Source organism: Acipenser ruthenus, chromosome 1 (assembly GCF_902713425.1).
Source record: "Acipenser ruthenus chromosome 1, fAciRut3.2 maternal haplotype, whole genome shotgun sequence".
Lineage (NCBI taxonomy): Eukaryota > Metazoa > Chordata > Actinopteri > Acipenseriformes > Acipenseridae > Acipenser > Acipenser ruthenus.
This window is the reverse complement of record NC_081189.1, coordinates 22,341,403-22,360,741: the sequence shown is the minus strand read 5'-3', so window position 1 is coordinate 22,360,741 and position 19,339 is coordinate 22,341,403. Positions and strand designations below refer to the sequence as shown.

At 36.6% G+C, this 19,339-nt stretch overlaps 1 protein-coding gene across 12 annotated transcripts in view; it reads left to right on the top strand.

Moving 5' to 3' along the window:
• LOC117400847 (semaphorin-4D-like) overlaps window positions 1-19,339 on the top strand; it is a 56,219-nt gene that overhangs the window by 9,226 nt on the left and 27,654 nt on the right. For 7 of the 12 annotated variants that reach the window (XM_059022167.1, XM_059022164.1, XM_059022156.1 and 4 more), the window contains exons 1-3: window positions 84-160; window positions 6,167-6,315; window positions 8,855-8,952. The exons of 1 other annotated variant lie outside the window; for it this stretch is intronic. The gene's annotated coding sequence lies outside the window, so the exon portion shown is untranslated. Of the gene's footprint in view, window positions 1-83; window positions 161-6,166; window positions 6,316-8,093; window positions 8,160-8,854; window positions 8,953-19,339 lie in introns of those variants that run through there. 4 more of the 12 variants (XM_059022114.1, XM_059022110.1, XM_059022121.1 and 1 more) reach the window with 4 other exon arrangements.

The window sequence follows — 19,339 nt, the reverse complement described above, 5'->3', positions numbered from 1 at the left end:
AATAAAAGCTCTCCTCCAAACAAAACATGTGCTGCCACTGATGCTGACCTGTGAAAGAATGTCTTTATGTGCTTGTTTCACAGCCTAGGCAGAAACCAGATAGGCTAGATGTGATTGTCTTATGTTACCAGGGAGCCGGGAAGCCTCCACCAACCTTAGGGTAAGATCAGTGGCGTGACGTGTGTGTGTGTGTGTTTCTTCCTTTAGACACACAGGCTTTAATAATTAAATGTAGGCAGGGAAGGCTGACAGTACCTGCAGTACAATTGCAGTTTTTATTTCATTCTCATGTGAGGTAGGTTTTGGTTTGCCAAGCCTTTTTAAGTTATTGGGGTTTTTTGTGTTGAATGTTAAGGATTTCATTCTCCATGGTAAGTCTTTTCTCTCAGAATTGCAGTTTGAAATGCTCTCTTGTGTTGTGACAGGGTGGAGAGGGTAATGAGGCATGTAATAGAGGGTTGCACAGAGAAAGGAGGTTAAACCACAGTTTTAAACACACTGTTACTTAAATCTGGTCAGAGGATTTTGTATTATCTGCTAAACAAAGGCACTACTGCCATGTGTTTTCTGTTTAGATATGTTTGCAATAAAATGCATTCAGAATTGTTTATGCCAGTGATTTTATTTTGTCATTCATTCAGTTTTTACACATCTTATACAATTATATTTTGTAAGAATCCATAATGGTTATGTGATGCATGAATGGGGTTAACTGTGCTATAAAGTGTATAGCTTTTTTATGGTATAATATAAATTAACCCAGATTAACCCATCTGGAGAGATGATCAAATACTACACTAATGGGACTAGGGTCACAAATCAGTTAATATTTGGATGGGGAAACAAGTATGTATGTATTTATGTATGTGATTTCTTATTGATGTATTAATCTATTCAAAATACAATTGAAAAGTAATCCAATTTTTTAACACCATTTTTTATTTCCTAAAATGCTTTTTTTTTTTCCTCCCATTAAAATGTTAGTTGAATTGGGCCTTGAGCCTGATTCTCTTCGTTTATTAACTTGGGGCAAAGTCCTGTAAAATATGCTAGAAACTACCGGTAAGGGTAAACCGAAGGAAAGCAAAACAATAACAAAAAGCTTTTTATTTCAAGGATCAAGTTTTTCATAAGCAGTCCTGTATGTAATCATTATTTTCAGGAACACAAATAGAAGAGAACCAAAGCATGGATTAGAACACACCCACCCATTGTTTGAGTTTAACAAGTATACCATTGGCTTCAGTAGATCTCATTTCACTTCCATGTTTAATTACAAACCTAAACTTGTTTTCTGAAAACCTGCATGACTGCTGGATTATACACAGATGGTGGTGGAAGTACAGCACGTTTTTTTTTTTTTTTTTTTTGGTTTTCTGTGTTGATTTATTTATTTAACTCTGCCAAAAAATGTTTGACAGCTACTGAACTATTGAAATGACCAAGTAATCCTCTCGCTGCCCTTGCTGTCACATGTGGCTTTATTGTTAAAAACAATTCTATGTAAATAACAGATCGAATATCACTTATTATTGAGCCTCTAAGCCTTTCAAAAAAATGTCTTGCGTTCATGTACAAAGACAGATTTCCTCACTGAGATCAAAGCTACTTAACATGGCTTTTCAAGTGCTATCGTTGAACTGAAATGCCTTTAGCTGTTGTGCTTTCAAACCTTATCATAGCAGTAGTGTTCTTTTTAGCATGGAACCTTTTGTTGTTACAGACACAGCAAGCTCTCAATTATCAGTATATGGACCATTTGCAGACCTGTTGTCCCTTTTTTAAAAATAAAGAACATTAAAGTGCAGTACAAATTATTATTTCTTATCTCATTAGAAAAGATCAGCTCATTCCCCATCCTGAGAGAGTGTTGTATACTAAACATGTAACTCCATGAAAACCAATTGCAGTGTTAACTTTCCACTTGCCAATTGATTTTGCGTTATATCGGTTATTGTGCAAACTTTAGCAGCCTGTAGTGATGAAACGCCTGTACAAAATCTTATGATACTGCTTGTAATTGTTATTTTTGTCTTGTGTCCATCATCACAGTCATATTTTACTGCACTTGTTAATTTTGTCTCTGGGTGCTAGTGCACCCTACTGTACATACTATAGTGCAAGAGTGGAGGAATGTTGGCTTTTTACAGTACAGCACTTCATTTATTATTATTATTATTATTATTATTCATTTCTTAGCAGACGCCCTTATCCAGGGCGACTTACAATTGTTACAAGATATCACATTATACATTATTTCACATTATACAGTTATCACATTATTTTTACATACAATTGCCCATTTATACAGTTGGGTTTTTACTGGAGCAATCTAGGTAAAGTACCTTGCTCAAGGGTACAACAGCAGTGTCCCCCACTGGGGATTGAACCCACAACCCTCCGGTCAAGAGTCCAGTGCCCTAACCACTACTCCACACTGCTGCCCATTTGATGTCAGACTGTGATCTTGTTTGACAATATGAATGTTCCGAACAGAACATTCATATTGTCATTCATACTGGTTAACATTCATACTGGTTAACCCCCCTCCCTTGTCTTTGAACTGTAAATGTATTCAAATTGCAACTGTACTCGCCTGTGTCTCACCCCTTCAATCAAGCAACGAGATAACTCAGAGTAGCAGCAGCAGCAGCTTGGTATTGGTCTTGCCTTGGTGCAGTTTGTTAATGTTACTGATGTGTAAAATATGTGCTTCTGTATGGTTATGCAAACCAGGGTAACCGGTCAGTGCGGTTTTATTTTCTGACTCAAATTGATCACAGTATTTCAATAGTCGCATAGAGGAAACTAAACAGGGTTGAACCCAGGTGCAGTAGACTCACATTTGTCAGCTGGTCAGTATATTGTACTGTACAAATCTTTATTGTGGTTAATATCCGTGATAGCGTTCATTTTCAAGAATGCATGATTTAAGGTACCGATTTACTATTCTGTGCATTTTCCACCAAGGCACTGGGTGGTGGGGGTACCGATAGTAAAACCTGACACCATTAATAGTCCTCAAGGCAGATAAGTGGTTAATACAGTATTATACATTTTATTTAATACAGTAAATAAGCTTCATGAATTCTGTTATCCACATAGTTTGAGGAAACGTTGCTATCCTTATCACACTTAGTATTATTTGTTTATCGACACAAAATAAGAAATGTGGTAATTGCTTTGAGCCAAAATTGAGCTTGAATTTTCATATTGTACTCTGATTTACATCAATATTAAAATTAAGCGGTATGCATGGTATTGGTCTCCTTTTGTAAAGTTATTAGTGATGTTTTAACTGGATTACACAACAGTGTTTTCAAGGGCCTTATTAACTTTAGCCAGTAAATTGTATAACGACTAAAAGTCTTGAATCTAGTGTGAGAATTCAGATGTGTTGCTTCTTTTAGGAAGAGCATTGCAACAGTTTCCTGAGCTTGGTGGCTGTTTTGTGGAAGTGCCAGTGCAGACGTGGTGTTGGTGGTGACATTGTGTCTGTAATGTAACAGCTGACTGCAAGCTCTGCGCCACATGTTCCAGAGTTAAATCTGTGAAAATTAACCTCTATTACAGTATGTAACATTAGTCAGCAACCTTACTGGAAAATCCAGGGTTTGTAACACATAGGCTTAAGTCATGATGAGAAACTTCTAGTTTTATTATTATTATTATTATTATTATTATTATTTATTTCTTAGCAGACGCCCTTATCCAGGGCGACTTACAATTGTTACAAGATATCACATTATACATTATTTCACATTATACAGATATCGCATTATTTTTACATACAATTACCCATTTATACAGTTGGGTTTTTAGTGGAGCAATCTAGGTAAAGTACCTTGCTCAAGGGTACAACAGCAGTGTCCCCCACTAGGGATTGAACCCACAACCCTCCGGTCAAGAGTCCAGAGCCCTAACCACTACTCCACACTGGTGTCTTAACTGCTACTGTAGTTTCAGAAATGTTGGAAGATACAGTACCCAGGGACTGCAATGCTATACTCTGGCCTCTTTTTACAGTTATAAACAACAAAAAAGGAAGGACTGACAAGGGTACACTTACTGTAGTCTGAGTTTGCTCTTATTATGATCGGTGGCTGGTTCGTGCAAAAGAAACACACAACAGCAGCGACATGCAGAGAAGCCAGTGGCATGTTTACCGGTATATGTACATGTGTACATGTACATATATCTTTTATTGAGCCTCTTGTTAACGGCACTACGTAATATAATTCAGATAAGATGTCTGCGAGCAGTTTGTAGGCTGTGCTGTTAAGATGCACCACTGTTTTAGATCCTTCACACTTGCATTTGTACGTCCAAAATGTTACACTGCTTTTCTCAAATACCGGTGACCCAGAATATATTTGTAACTGTTATATATCATGTGATGGTAAACTAAAGGAACCATGCTCATCAGAAAGTCTACTGGAGAGTTACATCACAGACATTTAATTTCACATGAAGCCGTTTGAAACCTTGTTAACTTCTGAAGCAAGCACTACCATCTGGTTCTACCATTATTGGTACATTATCTTCTGATTTACCTCACTTAACTACCCAAGAGAGACACTCCCTGCTCGTCATGCCTTCCCCAGCATTTTACGTTTTCTGTTCTTTTCAAACACATTTCCATATTTATTGCACCTGAATAACTTCATGAAACATGGAAAAGTGTTGCTTTTTATTTTTAACCAAATACATTTTTCCAAAGTTGAACCTTACCTACAAAACCTTTTTTTTTTTTTTTTTTGATTATTGAATTGCCTGTAGAACTTCAGTAAGCCAATTAAGATTGTAAACTAAATGGGTACATTGCAATTATAATTTAGGTCACGTGCAATTTTCATGACATGACCATAATAAAAATGTGAAGAAATAGATAATAATAAGCCAACTGAGCAAGATTTCTCTCCATTACTGTAATGTTAACATGGTAATGGTTATTCTTTTGAAACATATTTCATACTGAGTTCTTAATTGGTAGAGCTATGTGCAGTACAGCTTTGCATTTCAAGACCTGTAAGTGCTTGATTATCTGTTGCAGTGTAATTTAAGCTTCATTTTTACACATACTGAGTGACCTTTATATTGGCAGCGACAGGGACCAGTCATTTTTGTCGGCAGTGTTTTGGTTTTTTTTTTTTGGGGGGGGGGGGGGTTGGGTCACCATTGATGACCTTTTACCACATGTTATTTTAGTATGATTTTCACGCTTGTTTCAATGGCTATTCAACAAAAATAATAAATTGATGTAAGCCATAAGACACGAGAGGTTAGGAGCCCCCTCCCCTCAGTTTCACTTGTGCTGGAATGGCCTTTTCTAGTTTCTGGATATTGACCAAACGCTTTGAGATATTTCTTTTACATTTGGAACACATAATAATGACACTATAAATTGGCCATTTTACGGACATAACTCGCACTGATTTATATTTGTCGCATTAACCCTCTGCTTGCAGGCAACATTCTAATTTGTCAATTTTTGTAGTATTTTACTATAACATGCCCCTGTAACATGAGAATCCAATATATACATACAGTGTTGCCTGTTATCTTTTGTTAGCTTTGACAGTCTAGTGCAATGTGTCTTCCTATTCAGTCATAAAAGCTGTCAATCACTATTACCACTAAAAGAACAATGTTTTAGTATACATACAGTAACAATAAATGGAGTAAGTATATACTTACAGTAATCGGGAGGAATTGAGAATTGTACTTGTTACTGGTTGACCCACTTGAATATCCTCGCTTTTCAGCTGTAGAGTTTAACTGCCACCTGATTCTTAATCTGTAATAGCATCTGGATCATAACTAATTGTGTGTGCTAACATTTTATGACAGAATGATGCCTATCCCTGCAGCCTAATTGCACATTACAGGTTGTCCTGTTTATCGTCTTTACCACCAATTCAATGAATGTTCAACTGCCTCTGTCTTTGCCAGGAGTTATTACGGCTCCAGACAGGCAGTCATTGAAAAGCCTGAGGTAGTTTCTGTAAGGAACTCGGACACCTTATAAAAGGCACGACGCACGTTTTCAAATGTTTATTGGTTCCTAATGTGTGAATTACAATCCCTAAATATCCACTTCCTATGTTCTGGCCAATATGACCCCACCTGAGATTGAGCTAACACTCCCATTCCATGCTTCCCATAGGAAACTTTCTGTGGTCAGATGAGGGTCCTGTGAACTAACTCAGGAAGTGAGTAGGGAGAAGAGATTGAGGGCTTTCATCAACTGCATTGTGCCAGTTAAAATCTACATCAAAACAAAAAGGCACTTGAGAATCCTGTGCTAATTTTGAGGTAAGAAAATGTTTTTAAAGCCTTGGTTATGAATCGAATCAGGACCAGCAGCAAACTTAGTAACCTAACAACATCTGAGATGTAACCTTGCAAAGTTAATGCTGCAATAGTCTGTCACACAGTAACCTTCACTAATTACCAGTGGGTGGAGTCCACTGTAGTGCAGCACTTTTACAATTGTTTTTATTGACTTTTTTTCCTTTCGGTCAAACAGATTGAACAAGTATGGTGACACACATCCTCTCGTCACGGCTGTAAATTAGCAGCTGCTGTATCAGAGACATTAACATGTAGATCATGGTGTATTGTGCATTCTGCAGTACTGCAGGTACATGCACAATACATGTATTACTTAAACATCTGTAACCCTGTGCGCAGTAACATTATCAACGTTTGTTTTATGAATTTTAAATACATTGATACATACTGTAACACAGTTTTGAAACAAAAGTTTACTTTCAATATAGAAGCTGCAAATAGAGGCAAATCTGAATATTGAGTTTATGTTCCAATTCTGCTTGCTGCTGTATGTTTAGATGCCCTTCAATTAAATACAGGCTTAATTACAGTGCATAGAGAACATTTCTTGAGGAGAGCACAGTACAGGAACTGGCATTCTCAGATCCATAAAATAGTGGTCACTGTCTATTCCAGAGAGTTCTAATATGTAATTTAGAAAAAATAAAAAAATTGGAAATTACATCTGACTGTCTCTGACTTAAACGTCCCATTTATAGTGGTAAAGCTGAATCTTACTATTTGGAACAGGAATACTGCATAAGAGTATTAAAAGTGAGATATTAAAATTGCTTAATGCCTCTGTATTTTTTACTATAATTAATGAGATGTGTGTACTTGTGGGTGTTATTGAAGCAATGCATATTTAAAAAAAAAAAACAGTGAAATTAAATGTAGGGTATGGAAATATGTACTGTAGAACAGCCTTTGAAGACCTGTCCCTTTTTAGAAAAAAATCTTTCTGTTGAAATTCTATTGATGCATAAAGTATTGATGGAATGTTTTGTACTACTGTGGGGCAGAGGTTTAGCGTGTGCTTTTAGGTTTAATGCTTGATTCATCTTGAGTCATTCGCTCAGTCACAGTGAAGGGGCAAAATAAGTGCATGCACTTGGATTCCCTCCAGACCTACTGAAGTTGTCATTGCTGTTTCAGTAAGGCTGTAAAAATAGAACACAAACACTGTTCGAATTCCAGTATCTCCTGTTCTTTTCAGTCTTCATTTGGTATCCTGTCAAGACAGGTGTAGGGGCAATGAGCCCAGTGGTACCAGTTTGCACGCAAAGGCCCATGTTCAAATCGCTGTGCTGTGCAATGTTTACATCTGCACTTTCGGCAGTCATCCCTGCTAAATTATACAAGGAAGAATGTTGATGACAAGATTGCCATATGGCTGTGCTGTTGGATCGTGTTCATGAATAACCTGGACTGTCTCTTCTGAACCATCTGCCTGCCCCATAGCGTTGGGGTGCGGTGGTGCCTTTTGAGTTATCACCCTTCAGATGACACTGATAAAGCCCATATACCACCCTGCTTTGTACATTTAAAAATGTTAATGAGCTCTTAGCCCCCATAAGAACCTCCAACTTGAACCCATTCATTGAAAAGATTTATGTGTAGCAGAAGGCCACTTAGAATAACTGAGTCAAAGTGTATGTGGTGAGATGTTTGGTCATGCACATGAATGTACAGTACTGTATGCCAAGCAGATCCTTGAATAAAGGCTACTAAAGTTATTATTTTTTTCCATTTATCAACAGTGGTGGCCCTGGGAATATTGTTTGTCTTTTATTTAAATGGAAATAATATTGCAGTAGGGGATAAAGGTAGGATAACTTGTCTGCATTTTGAGACTGCTGTCCTTGTAGTTCTTTGGGCAGCAGAACTGCATTTTGGGAGCATGACGGTTGGACTTCACTTGCAGGCACTTTGTTCTCAGTAACCATGGTCACGGCATCCCCCACAAAGTTTGAGACGACTTATTCTCGCTTTACTAATTGTGAGCAAGTCTGACATAAATGCCAGCCATCCTGGTTCTCTACTGAGCGCCTTTTAGAAGTATGTAATTGTGGCGCTGTGGTTTGAATGTTTAAGAAGCCAGTTCTAACATATGTGGACATGGGAATAAGGAAGCTGCCATTCATAAATGGAAATCTATCAAGTTTATAGTTTTAGGATGATTTCAAATAAAATCGATTGGGTAGGTTTTTTTATTTTATGTTATTAATGGTTTAACAACTTGCAAGTATTAAGGGGAAGAAATATTGCTTAGTATTTACAGAACAAACTGTCTTGCTGTGATTTTTATATTTAATGCATTTATTTACCTGTAGTATTGTAAGCATTTAATCAGATTGATCCTTATTGCAAAGTCACAGTATTTCTCATAATGATTCAAGTTCTATAATGTTATAATATATGCAGTGGAACGTCCTAGACCTTTAGAGAATATGGCTCATTCCAATACTAGTGGTCACTATTTAGACATTGTGGTTACTGGTGTGTGCTAACTTTCTTCCAGGGTCTACTCTAATCTTGAACATCCTGTTTGAAGACAGAAGAGCAAAACTAGCAAACCTATGAACTGAGTATTTTCACAACTGGGACTATGACAGGCAGGTGGGTCATTGGTTTACATTTCATTTTATATTACAGTGTTGTACATAGAAATAATAACATATTTTCTATTGGAATTCTTTCAATTATGCATACAGTGGGAAATAAACTGTGTAGCTTTTATCCCATATCACCAAAAACACAATTTTATAAAATAATCACAAATAGGCTGTGTTTTCTTTTCTTCTTTTTGTTTTATATTTTCAAAACCCAAGCCTCCATGGTTTGCATTGTGGTTCATTTGCATCCTCATTTGCTCTGGTGCATTTGCAATTGCTGCTGGCTGTCTTTTGTTTCCTTCTTATGACCATTCATCTGGAAATGTTGAACCAATGCCACCAGCTCACTGTTCAGGCCCTGGCTCTCTGAGTTCTCAGAGCAAACAATGAACAAAAATAGGCCACAAAAATTAGTGCAATCCAGAGCCTATTGTTGCTTACAGCTGATTGGGTAAAGTACAGAATACAGTACGTGGGGACAAATTAATGCTGGCCAATCCATACATGTTGCACAGATCATTTTCAGTGCATGGAATGCTGATAAACCACATATAGACCACCCCTTTTTAACCAAAAAAAGTACTGCATATTTCGAACGTTTTGCTAGCACTGGAATACAGTACCACTTTGTGTCATTCAATAAAAGTGGATTGTAGGTATTTTGAAAGCTTTTACATTTTTTTTTTAAGAAACCTAGAGGCAAATGTAAACCTAAAGTAAAGTTTGCTTCCTAAACACATACAAGGCTATAGACTAATTGTAAGGTGCAGTGCCCTATACGGTTTTAATTAATTAATGTATTTTTATATATAATTAAGAAGGCTGTTGCCTGACAAACCCATGTTTAATATAAGCTTCATAAGTTTGTTTTTACACGCTATACAAATATCTATTTTTTCATATAATTGTTTTGCTTCATTGACTTAAAACAGACCTTGCATTCTGAATGGCAATCACTCCTGCTACTATAAAGGTTGTGACTGAACAGAAATAAATGGCATTGTCATGTAAACAGTCTTTGTTTTTCTGGTGCTTCATTCCAAAATCTGCAAAAAATATGGATACGTTTGATTTACATTCATTAAAGATCTGGAATAAAGCTTTAATAACAGATTATATTTTCTTTTAGTTTTTTACTGAAAAGAAATGTAGTATACAATGGTATCTGATGAAAGGAGTGGGCATTTTAAATTAAAACTAAGACGTTCAAAGGTTTCTTTTAAACAAATCTGTGTTTTTATAACCCAGAAAATTCAGAAGTCAACATTTAAAAACATTTTCATGGTTACATTGTAAATAAGTAGTGAGCTTTGACAAGCTGTGTAAAGGATCAAAAGTATCCTAGCAACCAAAGCTAGGAGTGATGGAGGGCCAGATTTAGTTGTCCATTGTTTTGCCTGTGCTGGTCAGTGTTGGAGTACAATTGTTCCCCTGAAAGAATGATAAATGTTCTGCCAAAAGGAAGTGAAGAAAACTGAGAAATTGACCCTGTCACTTGCCACAAAACAAAGATCTCCTCTCCATGGCGCTGCTTAATATTCATGCTGCCTAGGGCCTGTACTTGCTGCTTAAAATCTGCATGCAGTCTAGCAAATTCAAGCAAAGGGTTCCTGGCACTATCATTGTTTTTTCCACACTTTTCCTGGTTTCTCCTTTAATTTCTTCTTTCACTTTCTCCTAATTTGTGTTTGTCTCCATTTGGTCCCAGCAAGCTAATATTACAGGGCAGCGCTTTAATTGGTTGTCTGAAAGATATTGTACATAGGTTAAACTTTTTAAATGAGGAAACAACTTAAAATCGTATGAATGATAACATATTTATACTAAGTGTACCAAAATTGAAAATGTATAGTCTAAACTGTACAGGTATACAAAATGTTTAAAGTGTATTCCGCTCAGTGTAGAATTAGTCTTGGAAATAATTTCAAAACATTACTTTGCTTGAGGGTTGTGGGTGTTCATTTTTTTTTCTTCTGCATTCTGCAAGGAAAGGTTTAATTATTTTTTATTAAAAGACAAAACAACGATGGCGTGCCAAAAGAAATGGTCTTTCAAGAGTTAATCGCCTATTCAGTCACAGAGGGGAGAAAAACCTTCCCCTCCCCCCTCCTTTTGAAATCTGGAAGCTTCACCCACAATCCGTAGGCCGACTAAATAGATCCCAAATTGAGTCAGGGCTCGGATGTAACGTCAGCTGCTTTTAACTGAGGGGACATCACTTAAGTTGACTTGTGCATCCATCAACCATATATATATATTGGTGCTTATAATTGCCTGTGATAAAGACACAGCAGGTTAAGTCTGAGGCCACGTGTCCTAGAGGTTCATGTTTGAAGTGACTGTCATGAAAAGTGATGGGCTATTCTAATTTCTAGTCTCGCTTCTCTGAATCTGAATCCCCGTCTCCACTCCCCTTCAAGTAGAACGGAGTTCAGATAAGTCAAGTCAGCCTGTAGACATACTTCATCTGGCTGCTTTTGGTTGCAGTCAGGCACTACTATGCTGGTTGCAACAACAACAACAACAACAACAGCAGCAAAAAAAAGAAAATCTTGGATGTGCTTCTAAAGTAAATAAGAGAAAACAACTAACGTATTTTGATGATTAAATTATTTTCAGTGGAAAGTCTCAACAATAATGTTGAAAGTAACTGTGGTGATCTGCTTTTTACATTTGTCTGTGTTGTAATCGAATTCTGTACGGTGGTATAAGAACTTTGCCCGTGAAAGACCGTGTTTTTGAAAGCATTGCATGAACAATTACAGATGTACCTTTTAAAAGACTGACACAGTCATGGTTGTCAATTCAAGTTTGCCTGGTTTGTTCTTGGCTTTGTGTAGAAAGATTGGGTGTCATTCAAAACGCCAGTGCAGTATGCTACTTAATTTTTCAAAACATCTATCATCCATAAAACGGACAATTTTATGGGTAATCATTTCAAAAATACAAACCTAAAACCGTACTTTAAACTGTGAAAAAAACAAATATAGAAAGTGTTATATTTTTGTATGCAATGCAAATAGTCATATGTTTAAAACAAAAAATTAAAAAAATATGCCCACAATGTCATTCCTCCAACATAATGCAAGGGATGGGCATGGCACCAAACACTGTAGCAGCAACGCCCAACGTCAGCCTCCATTTGAAGTGACTGCAGCAGATTGAGGTTACCCGTTGGGACACTGTCAGTCAGCCGTTGAAACTGTACTTCATGCGAAGGTCAGTGTCAGAGTATTGAAATTCTGCGATGGTAACATGAAAATAACGTTGCATGGGTGGTCCTGAGGACACATTTGTACTGTATAATTTGGCATGTTGTTTAATAGTCTCAAAACTGCCATTCCCTTACATTTTTGTTCTCCGGATGCTTTTTTTTTCTTTTTTTTTTGCTCCCATTTCTAGTTAACCATGAATAATAATTTTAGATGTATTTCTAATTTTAGAACATTTTTATTTATTAAAAAATCTTTACTACTACTTCAGCAACAACAAAGATGGAAATGGACACAGTCTGTTCAGTTTATCATGGTTCAGGATAGGAACAGTATTCCCCTTCTAACTGTTCAGTTAGTGTGTGGCACTTGTTTTATGTGCTTCTAAGACATGCAGGCCATGTTACATCTGTATCATTTGAAAAGCAAACAATCCTGTCATCATTTGTATAAAGCCCACAGCTGGTAGGTTTGCATGGCAGGTGCAAAGCGTCAAGGAGGCTGGCGTTGACTGCCAAAAGAATAGACCATCTTTAGGTATAGAGCCATCTTTCACCATATAAATCTCTTTTATTGCAGCAGGCCGTTGCAAACAATAGTGATGGCATTAAAATGCAGAGAGAAACGTTTAACCTGTGTTTAAGTATATAGAGTATGTAATGCACGCGTGGCACCATGTTACCACCTTAATGGAATGTTTTACTGGAAGAAATATATCCTTGTATTCTTTGTTTTTCATATGTAATATACATCTTCTGCGTCATAATGCTAATTTTTTTTTTTTTTTAAACAAACCCTTGCTAACATAAACCTTGCAAAGTCGTATTAGTGCTCAGTGAGAAACAAGAAATGGAGGGGAAACAGACATCCATTTAAAAACAAGAACATACAGGTCAGAAATTTTATCGCAATAATATATCTCTCGTTTGGTTTTGGCCTGGTAAGGCACAACAAAAAATGCTAAATGTGTTAGCGATCTTGACATTGACCCCTGACCTAATTTAGCCCCAGTACTAGTGTTGTCCAGTGAAAATGACCTGTTTTACAGCCACATATTGTAAGTACAGTACTGAAACCTCTGGCTAAATAGTCATTGAAGTTTCATTACAGGTGGTGTCCAGTTAACATTAACTGTTTCAGTGACACATTGTTTTCACTTTTGTTGACAAAGCATTCCATTCTATATGCCTTTTGTTCACAACAATCTCTAGTGTTTGGTTGTTTTAATAACTGGTTTCGGTGGAAAGGTCATGTCCTGTTCAATAATATGGGCTCAGGAGCCTATTCTGTTTGAACATTGTAGACTACAATATGTATTGAGACCTGATAATCGTTTTACTTCCTCACAGGAAAAGATTCAGCTGTTGGCTTTTGTTGGTGCCACAAAGATAAACATTGAAATGATGAAGGGTTATGAGCAGAAAAGTCTAGCAGTCACCCTCTGTACTGTTTAACCGCCTTGTCATACCTGGACATTTTGCGGTATCAAAGTTTTTGCACTTGTAGTTTTACTATGTTTGTTCTATATGTGTTCTCTTTCAAACACACACACACACATAAAAAAAAAAAACATTTGTCTATATACTATTTATTCTATATAAAAAGAGCACAGTATATTTTATAAAATTGCTTGTACAACAGAAATGCATGAGTCATATTTTCTATTGGCCTCTCTTCCACATGTAAGGCATTCTAACCTCTTGCAACGCAATATGTTGAATACTTCCTCCCAGCTGAACTGATGCTCTTTTGTGACCTTCATATGTATCGATTCCTTTGGCTCTGAAGATAATTGTTTGTAAAATGATCTCGTATAAATGACGGCGACACCTACTCTCAATTTATAATTGATTTCAGAATATACATCATCTTTAGTAAAATGTACAGTGCCTTTGTTTTGGAAGCTGGGTAGTATTACCATATTTTCAATTTCACTGTTTTTGGTTAGAATTGAAATGTGTGGTTGTAGCATTCTGCTTGGATTATTGAAAAGAGAACATCAGGGCTCTGATAATTTTAAAACTTTAAAAACAACTTAAATTACACGGATGACAACTTCTTAATAACTATGAATAGAGCCCCATTGACTGGGGGTGCTTTGTTTAAACAAGGCACTTTTGTACCTATGTTCCTTTTAATTTTTTTGCCCTTTGATGGCATTTTTGACCTGTTTTTATTACCTGCCCATTCATTGTCAAAATGTGTATTAGGTTTTAGTTGTTAAAAGTATTTAATTGGTATATTTTAGTATATATTTACACACCTTTTGAAAAAACAAGCTACCCATATGCAAGAATAGTTTGAGGCAAAATTACATCATGTGCCTTTTGACATTAAGAAAACAAGACTTTTAGTCATGGGACCTTCTGTGTTTGCAGGAACTTTTCAGGATGCAACTGGTTTCTAAAGCCTTATTGACTTTTTCACCTCCATAACAACCAAGTAAGATTAAGTACATCATTGTAAATGCAAATATGTTAACCTGATTTACCAGATTTTTAGTTAGACCTTTTTATCGCCCTAGGTCGAACTGAGTGTACTAATAGTATAGGAGTGTATAGGAGGCTGTGTGGTCCAGTGGTTAAAGAAAAGGGCTTGTAACCAGGAGGTACCCAGTTCAAATCCCACCTCAGTCGCTGACTCATTGTGTGAATGAGCAAGTCACTTAACCTCCTTGTGCTCCGTCTTTTGGGTGAGACATAATTGTAAGTGACTCTGCAGCTGATGCATAGTTCACACACCCTAGTCTCTGTAAGTCACCTTGGATAAAGGCATCTGCTAAATAAACAAATAATAAAGAGAGGGGTTATGCAAATTGTATTTCCATTATACCGTAGTACTCCATAAAAATATTTCCTTCAAGGCCATGGTGATAAACTGTGGCCTTAACTTTACACGGGCAGTGTAAAGGAATATCCACTAGAAAGGTCCTGAGGGCATCAGATGATTCTAGGGCATTTGCCAAGCACTCCCACCTTTCACTTCCAGAGCTCGGCAACTCTACGAAATCAACCCACCCTGACCCTGACCCTAACCCAACCCCAACCCTAACCTTAAGCAGCCCAGCCCTAAAACCTAACCCTAACCCAATACCTAACCTTTAAAAATCATCTGATGCCCTCAGGACACTTTCTAGGATATATTCCTTTGTGCTGCTACAGGGGCTCTGGGCTTACTGTATTCTGCTGCATTCTGGGGCTGGTCATCGGGTGTTCAGGAATTTGTCTAATCTCCACAGAGAATTATTTTCTAAGTTATTTACCTGGAGCACTGAGCTATTACAGCATTAATATAACAGAATTGTGATTATGCACAGCAGCAGAGGATGACATTCCTTAACTTGCCCAAGTGATTAGGTGGAATATCACATGTCGTTTATTGACTTGGGCGGAGGTTAGTCCACTTTAGAATATTCACTGAAATGCAGAATTGCTTATGTTAGATGTCCCCAAACCTTTGACATTTTTGTAAGGGCTATATTTTAAGTTGTTTTGTTTGTCTTCATACAGTTATCTACCTCTACCTCTAACAAGCCGGCTTGTTTTCAATAGTAGTCTAATTGTGGCTAAATGTTAAAAATTTAAATAAGTGGAAAAATAATCTACAATAATATTATAATATGTAATATGTAATGCTTTTTGTATAGTGTAAGGAATTTATGACTGTTTTAAAGTTTATTGTTGAAAACCTATGAACAGTACCGGGCAGTTATCCATTGGTTTAAATGTTGAAACAACTGGAGCCCTTGCACTTTTCATTAGGCACAATGTTTTCAAATTTTCTACTTTTTTTCACTTTAACAAGTGGTGTGATGATCATGTGGGGAGAAGCATTTTTGTTTTGCCTCAACTACATTAAACCATTAAATTAGTAGCATACAGAAGATATCTGACATTTACGCTTGGAATCCTATCTAGTGGTTGTGAATGTGATTATGTAGAAAGGCACTTGTGATGTAACTACAGTACAAAACAGTCTTCCAGTTGTGCAACAAAAGGAAGACTGTTGTATTCAGAGTTATCATTCATTTAAAAAACAATATTCGGATTCGTCTGAAATAATGTTTGTTATTTGCACTCATGCTTTTTGGCTTTTACTCCTCGCTGATGACTGTAATGTATTTGTTCATGTCAACTGTAGGAGTCGGTGATCTGTCTTAAAGGATGCCTATTGAAATAGTTAATACTGCAGGATAACCGCATGACATGCAAATTAAATTGAACATACAATAGACCGCTGAGGCACAGTAGAGGGCAGCTTTTACATGGATTTGTTGCAGTGGCAGTTGTTTAACATAAACATCAAAGAAATCAGATTTAATATGGGAACACAGATAAAGAATCGGAGCATTGGGAAAATGTATTCAGAGTTACAGGGCTGTAGCAAGTTACGCAGTTCTGTAGCAAGTTCTGCTGTCTCTTTTTTATGAGTTGTGGGTTTCTACTGACTTCAGTACCCCCAGAAAGCACACATGTACTGTATTCATGAACTCATGCAGCCTCCATGTTTAATGGGAAAGTACTGTAACATTGACTAATGGACAATGTGACCCTTTTGAAGTGGTTTTTGTGAGTAATTTAAGAAATGTATGTTTGCAGTTCACCAACTGCTCTATTTTAATGTTTTGCTCCTGTACATTTCTAAACTAATGCGACCTGGCTTTTGAGTGTGCTAGGACTAAAATCTCTGCCGTTCCAATTGCACCAGTTTGTATGTTTTTGTTTTATGTGTATTTTTATTTCAGTAACAATTCAATGGGTGTGGTGTTTTGAAGAGCATTGCATCAGCAGCTAAGATATTGCTTAAATATGGCTGTCCCTTAGTTCTTGTGGCCACTTGGGTCAACTTGCAAGCTCAACAGAAACATTGTGTATAGTAATTATGTTTAAGACTATCCATTTTGTGTTCTTAATGTAATGTTTCCATTGCCCAGTACGTCTTGCTTTGATTCTATGGTTTACAAGGCCAGCCTACCAGTCAGGGTTTGTGTTTACATAAACAGTGATTTAAATTGGCCCAGAAACTTTATGATGTCACCATTGTTTATTTTCTTTAACTTGAAGCGTACTAAGCACGGACAGACCTCGATAAGGTTATCTGCGCAACACTGATACAAAAACGTTGTCAAAATGACCTTTAAATACTTGCAGTAGGAAAAACAAAATAACACACGTAGAACATCCATCACAATGGATTATTTCTTGGTGTTTGGTAACTTGTATCCATTTTAATGTTCAAAAACATTTCTGTGGACCAAAATATTGTCCACGTAAATTACCAGCGTAAACCTTCAGATAAGTCTTGAATGCATCTAACATTACACGTATATCTGACAATTATTTTAAATCTTATATTCTGTGTTTGTTAAAATTACAAAACAGGCTATCAGTCAACATGCTATAAACTTGCCAGGAGGGCTACAATGGTTTGGAATTAATAGAGTGAGGAAGTGTCATTTATTGTATTGATTACTATTGCAAGGCTTGAAACCAAACTCTTTTTTTCTGCCACTGTGGCCAGCAGGTTTAGGAGATGAAGAAAAAAAGATTTGTCTGTTAACAAAATAATTTGAATTTACTTTTTAGAAGATTTTTTTTTTTTAATGTTAAACTATAACGCAAACAACTTGAGTTATTACTGTATGTATTACAGTATTTAGTTTTAATTAAAGTTTTTACAGGTGTTTTTTTCCTTCAAAATATTGGAGATATTATAGACTGGAGTACAGTAAACCCTTGCTCCAACACTGACCCGTATTTTTCTGCTTTGACCTGTATGTATTTTGTGTGTGTTGTGTATTGTGTCGACTGTATTTTGCATGTCTTATGTGTTTCTAATTTTTGGGGGTTGGATCGATTTTCACTATAGTATCTCTCCAACTCTAGTCTGGGGTTTGTTTCTGTTTTATTCTTTGACCTCTAGAACGTGGTGTGAATTTTAGAAGAAAGCTGGCTCATGTGAAGGTATTTCAAAGGCACTTTGAACCTTCAGCTGATGTGACATCACACTGTGTCCAGTGTATTTTAGAAAAGTAAACACAATTCCACATTTATTACGTCCCATGTGGAAACCATGCAAACATAACATTTAAAATGCATCGACATTATTACTGTAATATTCAAACTTGCTTTGCACATGTACCGTTGTACAGCACGTGCATCACAAACCTGTTTTATCAGCCAGATCGCTCTCTGCTCCCATTCACTGACACTGCTTCCATCAACACATTCCACTCTAGCTCACCCTGTTCTACAGCTGTTTATTCCTTTGTCTTATGAAAACATTTTCCTGTCATCTTCAGAATGACGTGTTTTTTCCCCCATCAAAATGGATGTATTACAGTACTTTTAATATGAAGCTACTGTGGTAGAAACCATAACTGATACCACAAATACACATTTAAAAAGCATAATAACTGGTAATGCCACTACTCATTTGACATGAACACTACAGTATAAATCTCAGCTTTGTTTCTATGCTTTTGTCAGGCAATAGTTTACTTTATTTTTTGAAAATATTATTTTAGTGTGCTCTCAATTAGTTTTTGACTATTTTGACTCTGTAAAATACTGCATTATAGTAGCCAGTGCTTATTCAAACATATTAGCATAAAGACTTAACTGTTTTTGCCATCACAGGGATGCTGATATAAGCAGGAGAGCAATGTGGAGTAGTGGTTAGGGCTCTGGACTCTTGACCGGAGGGTTGTGGGTTCAAATCCCGGTGGGGACACTGCTGCTGTACCCTTGAGCAAGGTACTTTACCTAGATTGCTCCAGTAAAAACCTGCTCCAGTAAAAACCCAACTGTATAAATGGGTAATTGTATGTAAAAATAATGTGATATCTTGTAACAATTGTAAGTCGCCCTGGATAAGGGCGTCAGCTAAGAAATAAATAATAATAATAATAATAATAATAATAATAATATAAGCACCAGGTTGTACAGATTTTGGAGGAAAGTGGAAAAGTCTTGTTCATTCTTTTAATATATATTTTTATTTGTGTTTTCTGGTTTATTAAAATATGTTGCCAGGATTTGTTAAATTGACCTCTCATGAATGCTCTGTTTCCTTGGGAAAAGACCAGTGGAATGTGGTGCAGAGGGGACTCTGCAGCACAGCAGATTAAACCAGTAGATGCCAGCTCTCTGACCTAATTTTGAATGTGGGCCAAACCAG